At 37.7% G+C, this 17001-nt stretch overlaps 1 protein-coding gene and 1 long non-coding RNA gene across 5 annotated transcripts in view; one reads left to right on the top strand and one right to left on the bottom strand.

Annotated features, from left to right (window-relative positions):
* epha6 (eph receptor A6) overlaps positions 1–17001 on the top strand; it is a 174353-nt gene that overhangs the window by 134707 nt on the left and 22645 nt on the right. The gene's annotated exons all lie outside the window — the stretch shown is intronic.
* The window catches only part of LOC137073174 (uncharacterized), a 55535-nt gene that overhangs the window by 27681 nt on the left and 10853 nt on the right, over positions 1–17001 (bottom strand). The window contains exon 4 of one of the 2 annotated variants that reach the window (XR_010904745.1): positions 2244–2678. The exons of the other annotated variant lie outside the window; for it this stretch is intronic. This is a non-coding gene — a long non-coding RNA (uncharacterized lncRNA). Of the gene's footprint in view, positions 1–2243; positions 2679–17001 lie in introns of those variants that run through there. 2 annotated transcript variants of the gene reach the window in all.

Genomic DNA, 17001 nt, shown 5'->3' with positions numbered 1-17001 from the left:
AGCAGATATGATTTTATAAATATTTATAGGCTACTTTTATATTTTGGAGCAACTAAGTCCACTCCTACCCTAAACCTACCCACTTCTCAACAATATAAATCATGTAACTTGGAACTAAAAGTATAGTCACATGTATTTATTGCAAAAACTGACCAAAAACTGTATTGATTCAGTACAAGTAACTGTATGCTACTTGTACTGAATCAGTATGTCTTACATACTCACAGCAGCATATCGGTGTATGTATCGGCAGTGGCAAATTCCTGCACTTGCTCAGCAGAAGCAGTGTAGCAGATCTATTCTGCTGAGTTCAAATACATTAACATTGTCACATCCATTACCATTCTAAAAAAATTCTTCAGAGAGTTTGTCATGATAGAAACAGTCAAAAGTTTGGTGTCAGTACAATTTTTTTTGTTCTTCAAAGAAATTAATAATTTTATTTAGCAAGGACAGAATACATTGGTCAACAATTTCTTGTGCACCATCAGAAGACTGGGTAAACCCAGCCTGATCTGCCGGTGATTTGATTTTGCCCCGCAGCTCAGTCCGGAAACCTGCACATTAATTTATCCTGTGTCTGTTACACATTTGCTGGAACCAATCACAGACTGGCTTATCCACCTGGCGTGCAGAGCCGGACAGTAATGGAGTACATTTACTTTAGTAAAGTACTAAAGCACAATTTTAAGGGATCTGTACTTTACTCGAGTATAATTTTTGGGGAGTACTCATGACTTTACTCAAGTACATTTGAGTGACAAATATTGTACTCTTTACTCCACTAGATTTCTATCCATAACCTTAAGTACCCGTTACTACTTCTTCTTCTAAAAAAAAAAAAAAAAAAACGCTACTGATTGGGACAGCCTATCGCAGGGCCGCACAGAATCTGTGGAATTTTTTTGTGATTTCTGTGCAATTTTTTTGTTTTAAATCTACGAATTATGCTGAATGGTTCTAAATGTGTTAAAAAGTGGAGAAAATATTGATTTATCAATTGTATTGTAGACAATTCATTAAATAAACAATTTCATATCATTCAACAATAAAGCAAAATAAATATATACCTACTGAAGTAAATAAATTAACTATTTTTAAGCTATAAATAAGTATTTTTTGTAGACAAGTGACGTTTCCTTAACTCCTCCATGGTCAGTTTTATTTTAAGCGCAGTCTACTACCCCTCACAATCACGCACGCGATTGTGTACGCTTCTCAAATGATGGACACTACAATCTGTGGAAATCTGCATAATTCTGAGCGTGCAGATTCCGTGTGGGCTTACATCAGCAATCACTTTCAGGTTTCTGCCAAAGTCAACTCCATGGTCCGATTTAGATAAGAGACGAAACCACGGATGAAGACACAGCAGGTCCATCCCAGGAACGGGATGCCAACCTTGAGTATGTGGTGTGTTTAACACAGTCAGGTTTAAATGTGGATGCAACAAATCCCTAAAAACTCTTGCAGTGCTTTGTCAGAGCGTTGCCATTGTGCTATTGCCTTGTGGGCAAGTGAGAAATGTTAAATAAAGCAACATGATAAAAAGATGAACATTATTACTTTCAATTCCTTTACATTCTCCAAGCCAAGGTATTAACATTTTTCATAACTCCATGTAGGACGTTTCTGTACATAAATGTAAACACTGAGGGAGTAGTAATGCAATATTTAGAAAATGTCCTCTTGTACTCTTGATACTCAAAAACTTTTAAAAAGTAAGTACACAGCTGTAACTTTTAAGTAGACAGCTGACTGTTGTACTTTTAGTTGTACTTGAGTCAAATTTAGCAGGGGGTATCTGTACTTTTACTGAAGTAATGAAGCTTTGTACTCTGTCCGCCTCTGCTGGCATGCTATTGGCAGGTTTAACATGATGACAGATAAAGAAGGGATGGATCTCTGCCCGTTGATCTTGCCTCTTGTGGTCTGATTGATTGAATGACTATCCAATTGCATACAGAGTCATTTGAATTATGCTCATTGATCACACCTCTTGTGCAGTAGAAAATACAGAGCAGACTCCCAGACCAATGTTCGTCTGATAGCCAGACAACCAAATCAGCATATTAGATTGATTTCTGAAATATCATTATAATTCTGAAGATTGGACTGAAAATTCAGCTTTTACACCACATGAATGAATTGCATTTTAAAATGTATATATAAAAAATTATTTTATTAAATATTTGTTTTTGATAATTTTTGCAGTCAGCATCTTGACTGGTTAAATTAAAGACTCTCATTCCAGCCTCTGTCTTCTGATGTGTTGGGCCATAGACCTGCAAGCGTGTTTCCCCAGTCTGTAAAAAACAAACCATTGGCAGAACATATTCATAACTATTGCCATCCTGGCCAGACTCTCATCGTTCATCATGATAATGATGATAACTGCAAATTTCATTTCATCCTGGAGAGGCATTGTCTCAGCACATCAAATGCGGGATGTCTCCTGGCCTAAGCTCAGTTTCACACTAATAGAGACGCACAGCTTTATCTAAAAGCCTGCTGTCTTCCTCTATCTGGATTCCGTATCCGCAGATATGGCCAAACTTCATTATTAGAATCTGCCGAAGTCTCCGCAGGAAGACAGGACTCTGCAGGACAGCTCTCCTGACTCTCAGGACGGATTCTCACACCGTATTCATCAATTTCTCTCTGTGTTCATTTGCTCACTGCAAAAAAAAAAAAAAAGGCTTTTCTTACATAGGATTTTTGTCTTGTTTCTAGTCCAAACATCTAAAAATTCTTATCTTTATTCTTATCAAAATAATTTTAATTCAAACAGAAAACAATATTAATTTGCTTACCACACTGGCAGATTATTTAGCTTATTTTAAGCAAAAACTCTCTTCATTTTTAGTTATTTTGTTCCCCAAATAAAGACAATATTTTTTAATTGTCTAGTAAATGTTTCTTAATGTAAAAAAATGATTTTGTAACTAAACAAGAAAAAAAATACTAAGTAAGAAAAGCATTTTTTGCAGTGCTCTGACTGATTATTCACTGCTCACTTTCATTAGCTGGATTGTGCTTTGGAAAAGCAGTGAAAGTCAACTGTTTCCTCATTTTTGGGTTATCCAGATGTTTCCTTTAAAAGAACAGTGTGAAGTAGGATATGATGCATTAAGTGCTGCAACATGATGAATGATGGGGGAAGTGTGAGAGGTTAAACGTCATATTTGGACCAGGTACTCTGTTGGTGGGGTAATTTTATTCTTTGTAAAGAACGGAGCTCATCAGCATAGTGAGAAACAAAGATTGATTGATTGATATGATCAATCTCCTTCATCACAGTGAAGAGCTTCACACCCTTCCTTCAAGCCCTTCATCTACCACCTGTGGAGAGGGAAGGAGCTGCAGGGAAGATGGAGAGTGTAGGGAAGAAATGTGGCTGCAATGTGTATGTAGCATCTAAAATACTCCGAGCAATTTTAGAGTGTGATGAAGTTGAGACTTAAAATATAAGAGTTTCCTTGATTTAGAGCAGGGATTTATTTTAATGGATAGAAACTCATTTTAATTCTGTCTTCATTTACATTTATCAATTTTTTTTGAGCAGAACAAATAAGAAAATATTTTGAAGAATGTTTCTGCTGTTTTTGCCCTTATGATAAAAGTCAATAGCAGTGTTGTAGTTGAGACCAGCTTAATCGAGTCTTGGCTATGATGGTGCTGTGCAATCCAATCACGAATGATTTGGAAATAATCAGGAAAATACTTAGGAGATTCTTCAGAAACAGCAAACGTGCGCAATGATAACTCGCAACCAACAGTACAAAACAGGGAGTATAACAAACAGAAATCTAAAAAGGTGGGACTAATCAAACCAAGGCAACAAACAGGGAGGAATTAGTATCTAAGCTTACTGTCTGGAACTAAACTGAAATCAAACACAGCAAACAGGCACATAAATAAAAACACAATGATGTAACCCTGACAGCCGAGACCTAAGTAGGTTGAGTCTGAGTCAAGAGTCCAAATTCTCCCGAATCCATGAAAAGACCATGAATATAGAAAACATATTTTATTTTGTGTTTTAAAGATGAACGTCATACAGGTTTAAATTGAAATGACATGAGGGTGACTAAATGACAGATTGTTGATTTTTGTGTGAACTAACCCTTTAATGTATTTCTATTTACATAACTGATTATCCTTACCTTGCAAAGGTATTCAATTAATTATGTTTGATGTACAAAATCAAATGATTGACATTGTATCATTTATTTATTTGTCCATTTAAAAATCAAATGAACTGTGAACATGTTCCGGTTTGAAAAACAGAAAGTGTCCAAACACATGTCATTTTAAAGAGCTGTTATAATTTAAAACCTAACAAACATCATTTTGTTTTGCTTGATTTATCTGAAAGGTCTGCTTTTAAATATACTGCTACTTGATTTGATGCTTTATTTAATGCAATAAGTAGAAGTTTAGGTTAGCGTTAGCGTTAGCAATGTGATCCTGATCCTACATATTAAGAAATATGTCCTAAATAATATGTTGCATTTTTCAATGGCATTTTTACAATAGCTTCAGTAATAACAGTGCACACAGTACTTAAGTTATTCTACATCTACACAAATGTAACCATAATGCTATCAATTCACAACACCCTCTACTCCCTCATCAATGCATGTGGGAATTGTTTTGAAAACGTGGTATGTTGAGGCGGTGTCACCACACGATGACGAAAAGGTGTGGCACATTCTGAGATCGATCATTGGCTGGGCCTGGTGTCTATAAAAGCTTTTATTTGACTAAAAAGGAAGTTTTCAGCTCTGAAACTTACAGGATATTCTTATATTACCATGACCTTTTATATATCAAAAGCTCAAGGGAAAGTTGATTTCTCAATTCATGACCTCTTTAAAAGCAACTCATTATAATTTATCTCAGTATGATTCGTAGTACAGTGAATCTTTCTCTCTGGTGTCTATTTAGCCATACATCAAATGTTAATATAGATCAGATTGAGGGGAGTGACTCTGGGATTGTGCTGGTCTCTGCAGAGAACCCCACAAGGGTGATGATGGGGCAAGGGGCCAACAAAACTACAGTTCCCCCACCCATACTAACCAGATCCAGTGCAGTTTTAATGAGCTGGAGGTTCTTGCCATGGAGAGGGCTGGGCCAAAGAATCATGATTCAAGAGATCCAAACAAGCCTTAATGGTGAACTCTCACTGCCACTCAGAGACATCCATATTACATCAAACATATCAGACCCTCAGCTCCTCACAGAGCGATTGAAGCATGTTTAATAGATCTGAAACTTCTCTATCCCTCTGTGAACCCGTACTAACTCAAACTGGTTAGTTGAACACAACAGTCTTCAGTTAATTTGCAGAAGTTGTCAAAGTGTTTCATATACCATTTAAAACTAGTGTGTGTACTTTATTATATGTTAAAAAAAAATCTTAAAGGGATAGTTCACCCACAAATGAAACTGTGATGTTTATCTGCTTACCCCCCAGGGCATCCAAGATGCAGGTGTGTTTGTTTCTTCAGTAGAACACAAATTAAGATTTTTGACTCCAATGTTGCTCGCATAATGCATGTCAATGGGGTTTTTTCTATGAGAGTCACTATGAGAGTAGAAAACACACAGACATACGAATCCACATGAAACCCTGAGGCTCATGGCAACACATTGATGTTTTAAAACACGGAATGATCGCTTTCAACACAACGGAATCACCACAGCACGACGGAATCGCCACAACACCACAGAAATGCTCCCGACCCCGAGGGGCTCTCGGAGTGCAATAAAGTTAGTTTTCATTGCCATTGCTCTATAGATTGGCCAGTCTTACAAAGATTTAAACACTACGATCAGTTTTAAGTGTGTAACTATTGTATATCGACATGAAATATGAATTCAAAATCACCTACAGGCATTATAGCTGCATATTTATACTCGAAAACGCTTTTACACGCTGCCATGGCGCTTGCTGCCCAAGGGAACGTCTGCCAATTACACCATGCATTTGAAACATGTAATTTGTATAAATTAAAATTACTTTTAACATTTAAAAACAGACATGTTAAAATCCCACAACTTTTTTTTTGTATTCTAAAAAAATAGACTCAATGCATAACATTGGAATTTGAACATTTAAACAAAACAAAAAAAGTTATTTTAATTAATAAAATTATACGTTTCAACCACTTGGTGGAATTGGCAGACGTTCCCTTAGGCATCAAGCACCGTGATCACGAGTAAAAACGTTTTTGAGTATAAATATGCAGGTATAATGCCTGTAGGTGATTTTGAATTGATATTTCATGTTGATATACAATGGTTACACACTTAAAACTGATCATAGTGTTTATATCTTTGTAAGACTGGCCAATCTATAGGGCAATGGCAAGGAAATCTAACTTTATTGCACTCTGTGAGCCCCCTCGTGGTCGGGAGCATTTCCGTCGTGTTGTGGTGATTTTGTTTTGTGGCTCGTTTCCGTTGTGTTGTGGTGATTTCTTTGTGTTGTGGCAAATTCGTTGTGTTGTGGTTTCATTTAGTACGGCTGCACTACTGGGCCACCATATGAATGCCATTACAAAGGTCAAAACAACTACGCAATCATAGATATGTGCCCCATAGTTTCCTCATTCAACTGATCTGCGCAGGCACTAATGAGGTTTATTTTAAAGAAAAGTATAAAAACTCTGGCCCTGTTTTCTTGTGTGCTTTTGTATTTTTTACTAAACATGTCTCTAAAGGTTTTTTAATAATTATATAATAAATAAATAAAATACATTTTAAGTTTGTTTTGGTACATCAAGTTCACTAAATGAGAATTTTATTTTATTTTATTTTTTTCAAATTATTTTATTTTTTTAATCTTGGCAACTAGCTTAGCTAAAATACATTTCAGTTAGTATTACTAGTTTTATCAGAAATTACAAACTGCAACTTTAAATAAGCTCAGCCAGTAGGGGCTTAAAGCTCCCAGTATGATGCAACTGTACAGTAATGTGAATGTGGTGGATTTTTCAACGCACTGTGCAGTCATTCACTGTAAAAAATAAACCAATATTGTTGTTGGCAGGTTTTGTTTGACCCAGCCATGTCTTTTAGAAGAAGCCTACAGCCAGAGTAAGTTACAGCACAAAAATACTGTCAGACCGAATTGTTATGTTAAAAATACTAGTGGGGAACTGAAAGTGCTACAGACATTAATGCTGAACACAGTTTCTGTGCTGCCATTGCTTTTGGATGGGTGGGTGGATGGTATGTTTTAGGCATGTGTGTTTGAAGTATTCAGAGAGAGAGAGAGAGAGAGAGAGAGAGAGAGAGAGAGAGAGAGAGAGAGAGAGAGAGAGAGAGAGAGAGAGAGAGAGAGAAGGAGTGTGTCATATCAAATGTAAGTGTTCTCTCCAGGGGCTGAGAGGCTACATGTTGTGCAGTTCCTAGCTCTGAATTTTCAGGGTTTATTTTTTTATTTTTTTTTAGTATTATATTTAGGCTTTGGATAGAATCGTCAAAAGCAAAGTGTCAGAATGTTTGTGGGCTTGCATAATGTCAGAGAAACTCTAAATTACACAACACACACACATGCTTGGACACATTGATATATGCATGCATATCCATGTGTACCTGCACACTTTGCTGACACATTGGCAGGCCGACAAGACAAGCACGCACACACATTCCCCCCCGAGTCCTCCAGCATTTATTTGCGTTCACTCACAAGCATTTCTGCCAGCAGTGCAGGTTTTTAACAGGTTAATTCTGTGAAACAGCTTACCGATGCTGCTACTTGTTTCTAGGGGTGCTAATGTTGTGTTATGTAACCTTTTTCCCACACCATGCCTGCAAAATGTTAGCTAAGATTTTCTGGTCTTAGCTGGTTTGAGCTGGTCTCAGCACCCAAAACCCATTGAAAACCAGCCAACAGCATTTTCCCCCAAAAGAGATTACAAACAAGTTTATTATAATAACAACAATCATCACATAACCATATCATAGTTGCAAACTGGTGCAATGATAAATTGTGATAAAGTGGTATTAGTCATCTCTGTCCTATATACACTGAACAAAACTGAAATGCAAAACTCTTTTTTCCTGCATTTTTCATGAGCTGAACTCAAAGATCTCAGACTTTTTCTAAGTACGCAGAAGGCTTATTTTATGGACTCAAATTCCCGCCCATTGATTTGCAGTCAAGCATAAAAAAATAATAAGCATGAATCAAAATTTTAAAAACACATGTGAAAATATAACGCACAAAACTGAAAAATCAATGCAGAATCACAAACAATGAGGTCATAGAAATACAAATAATAAGCGTGAGTCAAACATTTAAAGGGGGGGTGAAATGCTGTTTCATGCATACTGAGGTTTTTACACTGTTAAAGACTTGGATTCCCATCCTAAACATAGACATAAGTTGGACGTTTGATGGAGTATTTCTGTGTCAAAAATACTCCTTCCGGTTTCTCACAAGTTTCGGAGAGTTTTTTTCGAGTATGGGTCAGCTTGATGTCAGTAGAGCGGAAGGTCCTTGTATGGGCCGTACGGGCTCTTCTCCCGGAAAGGTGCGCGCGACTAGAGCAAGAGAGGAAATGCACGCCCATAAACACTCTCTCAGGTGCAGATCCAGTCGTCCGTGAACACTTATGTGGCGCCGCGCTCCACTTTATTCCTATCCCATTCCTATTCCTATGCGACTTCAACGCTTCAGCACAGCATTCCGTGAAGGCAGCGCTGCATTTGAACCGATTTGAACGCAGAAATGACGGGGAGCGGCACAACATCACGCTTTAATCGTGTCGCAAAAGTGGATCTCCATGGTCACTGCTGTCACGAAAGTGAAATCAGTCTTCACGAAATCAACAGTTACCAAACAAGTGTGTTTTTGATGGAGCGGTGACGATAAAGGTTCACGGTCCTGCTTTGGAAGCAGGCGGTGAGTAAAACTGCTTCAAATGTCTGTGCTGTTGGCTATCGTTGTGTGATTAAACATCAGTAAACAACACGATCGTGTATAACATTAGTTAATTTATCAATGGAGCATGCGATCTATGTTGTGTTTAAATACATTTGTTTAGCTGACTACTATAGGTGTCAGTTTTTTTAACGTTATTGTAAAACCACCCAAACATAAACCTAGCGTTCTCACAAAGCATGCTTCGTCATTCAAATGCGCTAACGGTTACTCCATTGTTGTTCTATGTATAACGTTACACTAGTCTGACGTGCAAAACCGTTTTGCTTGCTACTGCTAAGGTTTAGTCGCATACAATAATCCATAAACCGAATCATGTCCTCATAAACTGCAAGTAAACACACACAAATGTAGACAGTCCACTAAATACAGTACATACCACAGAGACGGTCGGTCCTGCTGTTGTTGCTTCCCCTGTTCAATTTATTTCAGCCTCCGGATCTGATTCTGGATCATATCTGTATTAGCTGAATCTGATCGATAGCCATGGATTTCTCCACGCTTGAGGACGTCACCGCTTTGTGCGCGGTTCTTTAGCTCCGCCCACACAATACGCCTCCAGGCGCTCGTTTTTTTCCGGAAAGACTCGGTACAGCCTATATTTCTTTTATAAATATAATAAAACTAAAGACTTTTCGGAGATATGAAGGATGCAATACTACTATATAGGTACTCAAGATTGACATGAGATTGACTGAAACTGAGTGTTTCACCCCCCCCCCCCCCCCCCCTCAAACAAGTTTAAAATTATATTGCTCAAAACTGAATTCAAAATTATCTGTATCTCACACAAAATCATGTTTTCTGCTCTTATTTTAATTTTTTGTATGTCTGTACTCTTTTCTCCTTTGCTCTTGTTTTCACATTCTGCGCTAGCGTTTCCAAATGCTGTAGTTCAAGTTTCATGTAAATCAGGGGTGGGTCTTAGCATCACCATTGGTCCACTAGTTCTAGATTGACAGCTCATCCCGTAGCCAATCAATCGAAGAGGAAAGTTGACGTCACAGAGACTCCTCTCGTGTCGCTCAACCAGCTGCTGTTGACTTCAGCTACGAGTATAACACGCGCTCTATCACTGTATCTGCAGTGAAATGCATTATTTTATTTTTATGAATATAATCTTAGGAATCTATTATTTTGTATTATCTATTATTTATTATTATTTTTCGCCTAAATTTCTTGCGGGCGTCGGCGACTCATCGATTCTCTCTGATCGCATCTTTGATCATTCACATTGCGTGATTGTGACTCACGTGCACGTATTTGCCTATGATTTTGGGTATTTGTTGGTGATTTCACAAAACCTGTCGGTGAGTCAAAAACAGGGCTAAAATCGGGCAGCGTGAACTCGTCATTAGGTTGCATGGCCTTAGTATCTCATGACAGTATGTCTGTGCATCCAAAAGCTATCAATAAAATGCACCTGTGTAGGTGAAATCAGGATGTACATTGACGATGATTTATAATTTTGTTCAGTGTATAATGCATACATTAGTACTAGGTATTTTAATGGGAAATTAAAAGGTTTAATTGTCAATTGTTCCTTTTTGGGATGCTGGTTTGCTGATTTCCCAATTGTCTTTTTAACTAGCTGCACAAATATCAGCTTTTATTTATTTATTTATTTATTTGTTTGTTTGTTTGTTTGTTTATAATATTATGGTTTATTCACAGTTGTTCATGTAAGGTTGTTACCATGGTAAATGTTTGTAATGTTAGTAGCCTTGCTATACCAACTTTCGTGTGCAAAGAAAATAATCTAGGGAATTACAACGGTATTTCTGCTATCTTTGTGTGATTGTCTGTCCATATCTGTAGCCTGCTCATGTTCTCTCATCTGTCTATACTTATCCGTATAATTTCAGACCAAATCAATTCCAGGCGGCGTCTGTTATTTTGATGAAAGTCGCACTCTTAGATGCTCTAGTATAAAAATGTCCGTTGCACTGAAATATAGAGGCTATTTAATAAAAAGCTTTTCTCATAAAAAAAATGTGTAAAAATATCGTAAATTATTCAAGCTTTGTTCATCACCAATAAGACCCACACTAATAAAATGGCAATCTAAGATATTAAACTAGCTGGCCAAATCTCATTTCAAAAAATTACTCAGCCAGGCGTAATCTACTTTAGCGACGAGACTGCGTATGAAAAAAATGACAAATAATGCACTATGATATTGTGATTCAAATACACACTATTCCAAACGTACACAACTTCAATAAAGAAAAGGGAAAATAAATAGCAAAATTTAAAGTTATTGCATTTTAAATGCTGGCAATTGACGGCAATCTCTTGTAAGATAAGTTACTTTATTTAGAGCTATAGTCATTTAGACTTTTTAATGCTCTTATGTTTACACTATCTCCTCAAGCAGTCCTCATTCAGACAATATGGCCCATGAGTACTGACCGATCACCCTCTCCCCTCAGCCGTTTGTCATTTATTTAACATTACATCCCAGTGTGTTTTAGGGGCTTTTAGCCACAGTGGCCTCAACGGAGCCTTTCATTGTCAGTTTTAGACAGATCTGGGAGGCTCGGAGCACCTCAGACTAGCGGTATGGGATAGATAAGTGACAGGGGGTTGGGGCTGTGTGTGTGTGTGTGCGTGTGAGTGTGTGTCTGAGTGTGTGTCTGTGTGTGTGTGTGTGTGTGTGTGTGTCTGTGTGTGTGTGTGTGTGTGTCTGTGTGTGTGTGTGTGTGTGAAATATCAGGCCACAAATGTATATAACGACATGGGTATGACACAAGTACAAGGAGAGGCTGAAATATGAGGACATTCCCCATGTCCCCATTTTTCAAAAGGCTTATAAATCATACAAGACGAGTTGTTGTTTTTATGTTGTTGTTTTTTTTGAGAAAGTAAAATTTCTGAATGTTTCCTGTGATGGGTAGCTTTAGGGGCAGGGGCAGTGTAGGAGGATAGAAAATACAGTTTGTACGGTATAAAAACCATTATACCTAACGAAGGTCACCTCATCACAAAAACAAACGTGTGTGTGTGTGTGTGTGTGTTGTGTGTGCACGTGTGTGTGCATGCATTTATCAGTACCACCAGCTTCATAATTGGTTGAAAATAATATATTTGACTGTATGGGAGGGAGAGAGAGAGGGTGAGAGTATATCTTGAATGTATCTGAGGTCAAAATGTCCATAGCCCTTACTGAGCCGGGCAGGGGCAAAGACATAGACTGACACTCTGCTGTCCCCCAGGGATAGACGGATAGATGGAAAGATACAAGGAAAGAGGGAAAGGGGAAAGAGGAGGGTGACTGTCTCCATTTTGACAGACTGTGTGCCACAGAACACAGAGACAGACATCCAGACTTCTGACCCCCACGGCAGCCCTGAAAGCACTCGGGACTATGCAGAGCTTTCTTACTCCCCTGAAGGGCTTTATAATGGAGAGTTAACTGCACTGTGTCTTTGCAAGTGAGTGGCAGGCTGACGGTGATTACACACATACTGTTTGAATGGTGGAATACTAATGTATATGTGCTGGGCATTGTCAATGAATCAGAGAACAGAAATGCAAAAACTGTAGCTATTTTGGTGCCTTCTCTCTCTCTCTCTCTCTCTCTCTCTCTCTCTGTTTTTGTTTTACATAAAAAATTTAAGAGGATGATGGATAGATCGCAATTCTTGTACAATTTCTGTCAACAACACAGACTGTAAGATGAAATGGCAGTCACCTGTTTAACTCTAATGAAGATGTATTTGCTAGTCCACTGATAGCACTGGCATATTAATGTGCAGTTATGAACTTAATAAGCCCAGCTTAATCCTGTCAGACATCATCATCCTTCTGATTGTAGTCTATCAAAATGTGAAATTGGCCTTCTCAGTTTATGCCTATTCATATGTTTCTGTAATTCAGTGTGATTTGTGAGCAGACCCACGCAAAACCTGAGCCCTGCATAGAACTCTGCATATAACTGTCTGCAAAACAGACATTCATACAATTCTGCAAACCCCCTCCATTTACTTTTTTATTATTTGTTAACACATTACAATAAGGATCTATACAGTATGTTAACATTTATCTGGTGAAAGGTTAGTAATAATAAAGTTCCAATTTAGTTTGTGTGTGTGCGTGTGCGTGTGTGTGTGTGTGTGTGTGTACGTACTTTGCATGTAATAATGAATATAAGACACCAAAGTTAAAATAAAAAATGTTTTTTTTAATTTAAAAAAGATTCAAATATAATAATTTAAAATTGACTTTTAAAGTATTTGTCTTTTATGATGTAAGTACACTTGTAAGAAGTGCACTTTATTATGAAGTGTAATAAGAAACATGTAAGTGTGACATTTAATTTCAATAATGTTTTATTATCTGCAAGTATTTTTTATTTTTATTTTTAATTATACTAATATTTGAACACTCTATAAGTACATATTCAATGCAATTAAGCACACTTCCACAAAGAGATACCTAGAATAGTTCAGGCAAGAAACTCTAAATGGCACAGGCTGATAGGTCCGTAACTCATTTTGTAGCGATCACATTATTATCAGCAATGTCTATTAATATATTGGTAGTAGAAAGCCTTGGTACTTGCTCAGCAGTGTAGCAGATCTATTCTACCAAAACCAAATACATTAACATTGCCATATATATGTTACATGACAGAACTATTTAAATACATTTAAAGACCCACTGAAATCAAAATTGAAGTTTTTTAGCTTTTAGTATGAATGTGTTAGCCTTAAAGTTATGAATAAGCTGGTATGTTCCAAAAAAATGACATACCAATGAATTTGCATTTAGGAGATATATAAACATTCAAAACTTACAGTCTCTCACTTCCGTTTAAACAAATTACAGATTTTGATGCCCTCATCGCAGACTTCACCTTCTCATCACATCTTCTGTCCATTCAAAATGCTTTCTAGAATCTAAAGCCCGCCCCCTACACTGCTGAAGTTGCGGCTGAAATCAAGCAGTTAGTCAAACATTTACTAATGTCTACATGGTGAAAGGCACATAGGACACTATATATGCGATTGGAAATTATTAGTGTAAATATGCTTTCTGTTGAGGTGAATGAAGTCTGGTTTCACGTTAGTTTCACACACCGCAGCAGTGCACACACACACACACACACACACACACACACACACAAAAACCAAACTCTGGTCAGGCCAATCACATTGTGTATAGAGTTGGTGGGTGGGGCTTAACATAATGACGGCAGAGTTGCGCTTGCGTGCTACTAGTAAACACAGAAGCTGGCGAACGGTGGTCTTTCGAATCAGCTTTGACCACGACTCTGGAAGACTTAAGCTTTTCTCTGAGAAAATAACGGCACTGAAGTCATTCTTAAAAAGGGGAGATGTGTTCTGAGTTTTGCCAACCAGATATGGCGAATGTTTAATCTATCAACGAGCTCCGTTTCACCTTCATTGCTCTGGTTGGTTTTAGCTCTATCCAGTTGAGTGCTGAGGGAGTTTGAAAGACAACCATTTATCCCACCCCTCTGATTGAGCCGTGTCAATGGTGAGTTTCCAAACCAAACATCTTGATGTGGGTCTGGCTTGTCAGGCTAGGCCTTTAACCTACAGCTTTGATGCATCCAGTGTAGACAGCAGTGGCGAGGCGGCATAAGAGCCAAGGTGGACTTGCCTAATCAGATTGATGGCTGGTACACACAATCAAGTGAGATATTTTAATATGAGATATATGGGGGGGGGGGGGTGTATATAATAATTTCATTTTTAATAATTAATTTTTTGTGGGAAAGGAGGAAAAAAAAGCATGCGTACATGACAATAATAATCGCTGAAATACATGAATTTAACTTTGCAGCATGTATGTGGACACTGGTCAAGCATGAAACGAGATTTATTTAAAATCTGAATTGATTATACTGCATTGCCAAAGCCTGCAAAAAGCGATTACTTTATAATCACTCAAAACCTGTCACTCATCTTAGTTATGACGCGACCTCACTAAGTTCGGTTCTAATCAGTGAAGCTGTCTCGACTGCACAATGAATCTCTTATTTACGTTATGTCGACACTGTTATAATGAGAGGATTTGAAAATGGGCAGAGCTCAGCACTGGACAAAAACTCCAGCTTTGAGTGGTAAGCGGCTTCTAACTTAAACACCTCTAATTGGCCATTGCGTTCAAGAAATAAGACTGTCTGTGATTGGCTACATTGCTATACTGCAAAAAAAATATATATATATTTTAATTAGAAACCACTGACGCTCTCCAGAGCACAAACACGGATTGCCAAATCACCATTATGTTATGATTATGGGGAAACCTGATCCTAGACCAGCAGTTTTTGTATGTGCAGCTTTTCCCTCTAAAAGCAATCAGAAGCAGGTTAATATGTATTTTATTTATAAATAGATTTTGATGTTTTCATGAAACAATTGTCTAATTATTTTCATCCCATTTACTGTAAAATTATGTTTTTATTGTAAAATAATCATTGAGGTCCACCCTATAAGGTCCCCTCACTTTAAAATGTCTGGCCTAGCCAGCTTTAATCTGTTGTGGCATGACACCAATGCACAACTTGCATTTGTTCATGGACATGCATTTTTCCATATGCTATTTTTGGTTTTAGTTGTGTAAGGTGTTTTCATTTGGTGGTCCACCAAGGCTTGTCAGCAATAAAACACGTTTTTGTTTTTTTTATTCAGACATGTGATTCAGAACATAGATCTTTCCCATGGATGTTTGGACTCTTCTTCTGTTATTACTTGTATATTGCGATGGTATATTAATCCTGCGGGCCAAAGGAGTGCTACCTAGGTAATATACATGGATTGTTTATTCATTTTAGTTGTTTTTTTTTGTTGTTGTTGTTGTTTGTTTGTTTTTTGCTTCCTCTGTAGTTTAAGGTAACCCTGCTTCTGTTACAGCAGTGTACATTGTTTTTAAAAATCATTATTTTCTTCTCTCAGTTAACCGGTTTCGCTTTATTCTCTAGACATCTAGCTTTGTGAACATATTTACACTTCTCCAATTTTCTTCTAATCTTTGTTGTTCTGTCTTTACCCAGAGTTGAGAGAAAAGGGGATTAGAGAGCCTATTTATGTTATTTTTACCACCCTCTTTCCCTCACTCTCTCACTTTCTCTCTGTGTCTCTATTTATTTATTTATTTATTTAGCTATTTATTTTTCCTGGCAGTGGGAACAGCTCGAAGTGAAAAATTATGCAATGTACAAATTTTCCCCATGAGGCCAGGTGTTGGCACATAATGGCCCATATAGGTGCCATAATTAAGATCTGGTTGGACAGGGGAGGGGAACAGAATATCATCTATTTTTTTTCTGCGCTACAAGACAAATCTGTTAACGGAACTAACAATTATTCCTAGCGACAATCTCCTGCTTCTTTTTTTCACAATTATTTTCTCCCTCACTTCCAGCCTCTCTCTTGCTCTTTTCATCTTATTTGTGCTTGTTACAGCTGACTTAGAAGCTGAACTGAGCTGATGTTATGATTGGCTTTCCAGTTTTCAAGCACATTGTTGTTCACACATCTGCAGCATCGTCCGTTGTCTTATATTGGAAACATATACATTTCACATTTGTACCGAAACGCATCATCGCCAGTGAGCTTGAAGAGAGAGAGGTGGGATGCTAATTCACTGTAGCTTGTTAATTACCCCTGAACTGCAAACGAGTGAATTAATATTGATTATGATGACCCGAATCCCTTCAGCTCAAACTGCTTGTGTTCAATGTAGTAATGCCTGACTGCGTTCACCAAAAGTTTAATTGAACCCTATACCAACTGGCCCATAAACAGGCGTTCTGACTCTCAAATCATGCAAACGCACAAAGACTTTTATAGGTCCTGTACACACCCCATAAACATGTAACGACCTATGCATCCATGCACACAGTCATATAAGCGTGTGCACATCTCACATGCATTTGTAATCACATGGGCTGCACTCATCCTGTGTCCTGCCGTATCGACTGCATATTTACTGCAGCTGCTTCATTCTCCAGTTAATTGCTGCCGTTTGTGAGCCTCTGAGAGACCCGCGTGTGTATCTGGGGGTGGATG

This window comes from Pseudorasbora parva, chromosome 4 (genome assembly GCF_024679245.1).
Source record: "Pseudorasbora parva isolate DD20220531a chromosome 4, ASM2467924v1, whole genome shotgun sequence".
Classification (NCBI taxonomy): Eukaryota; Metazoa; Chordata; class Actinopteri; order Cypriniformes; family Gobionidae; genus Pseudorasbora; species Pseudorasbora parva.
This window is presented reverse-complemented; position numbering and strand designations above follow the sequence as displayed.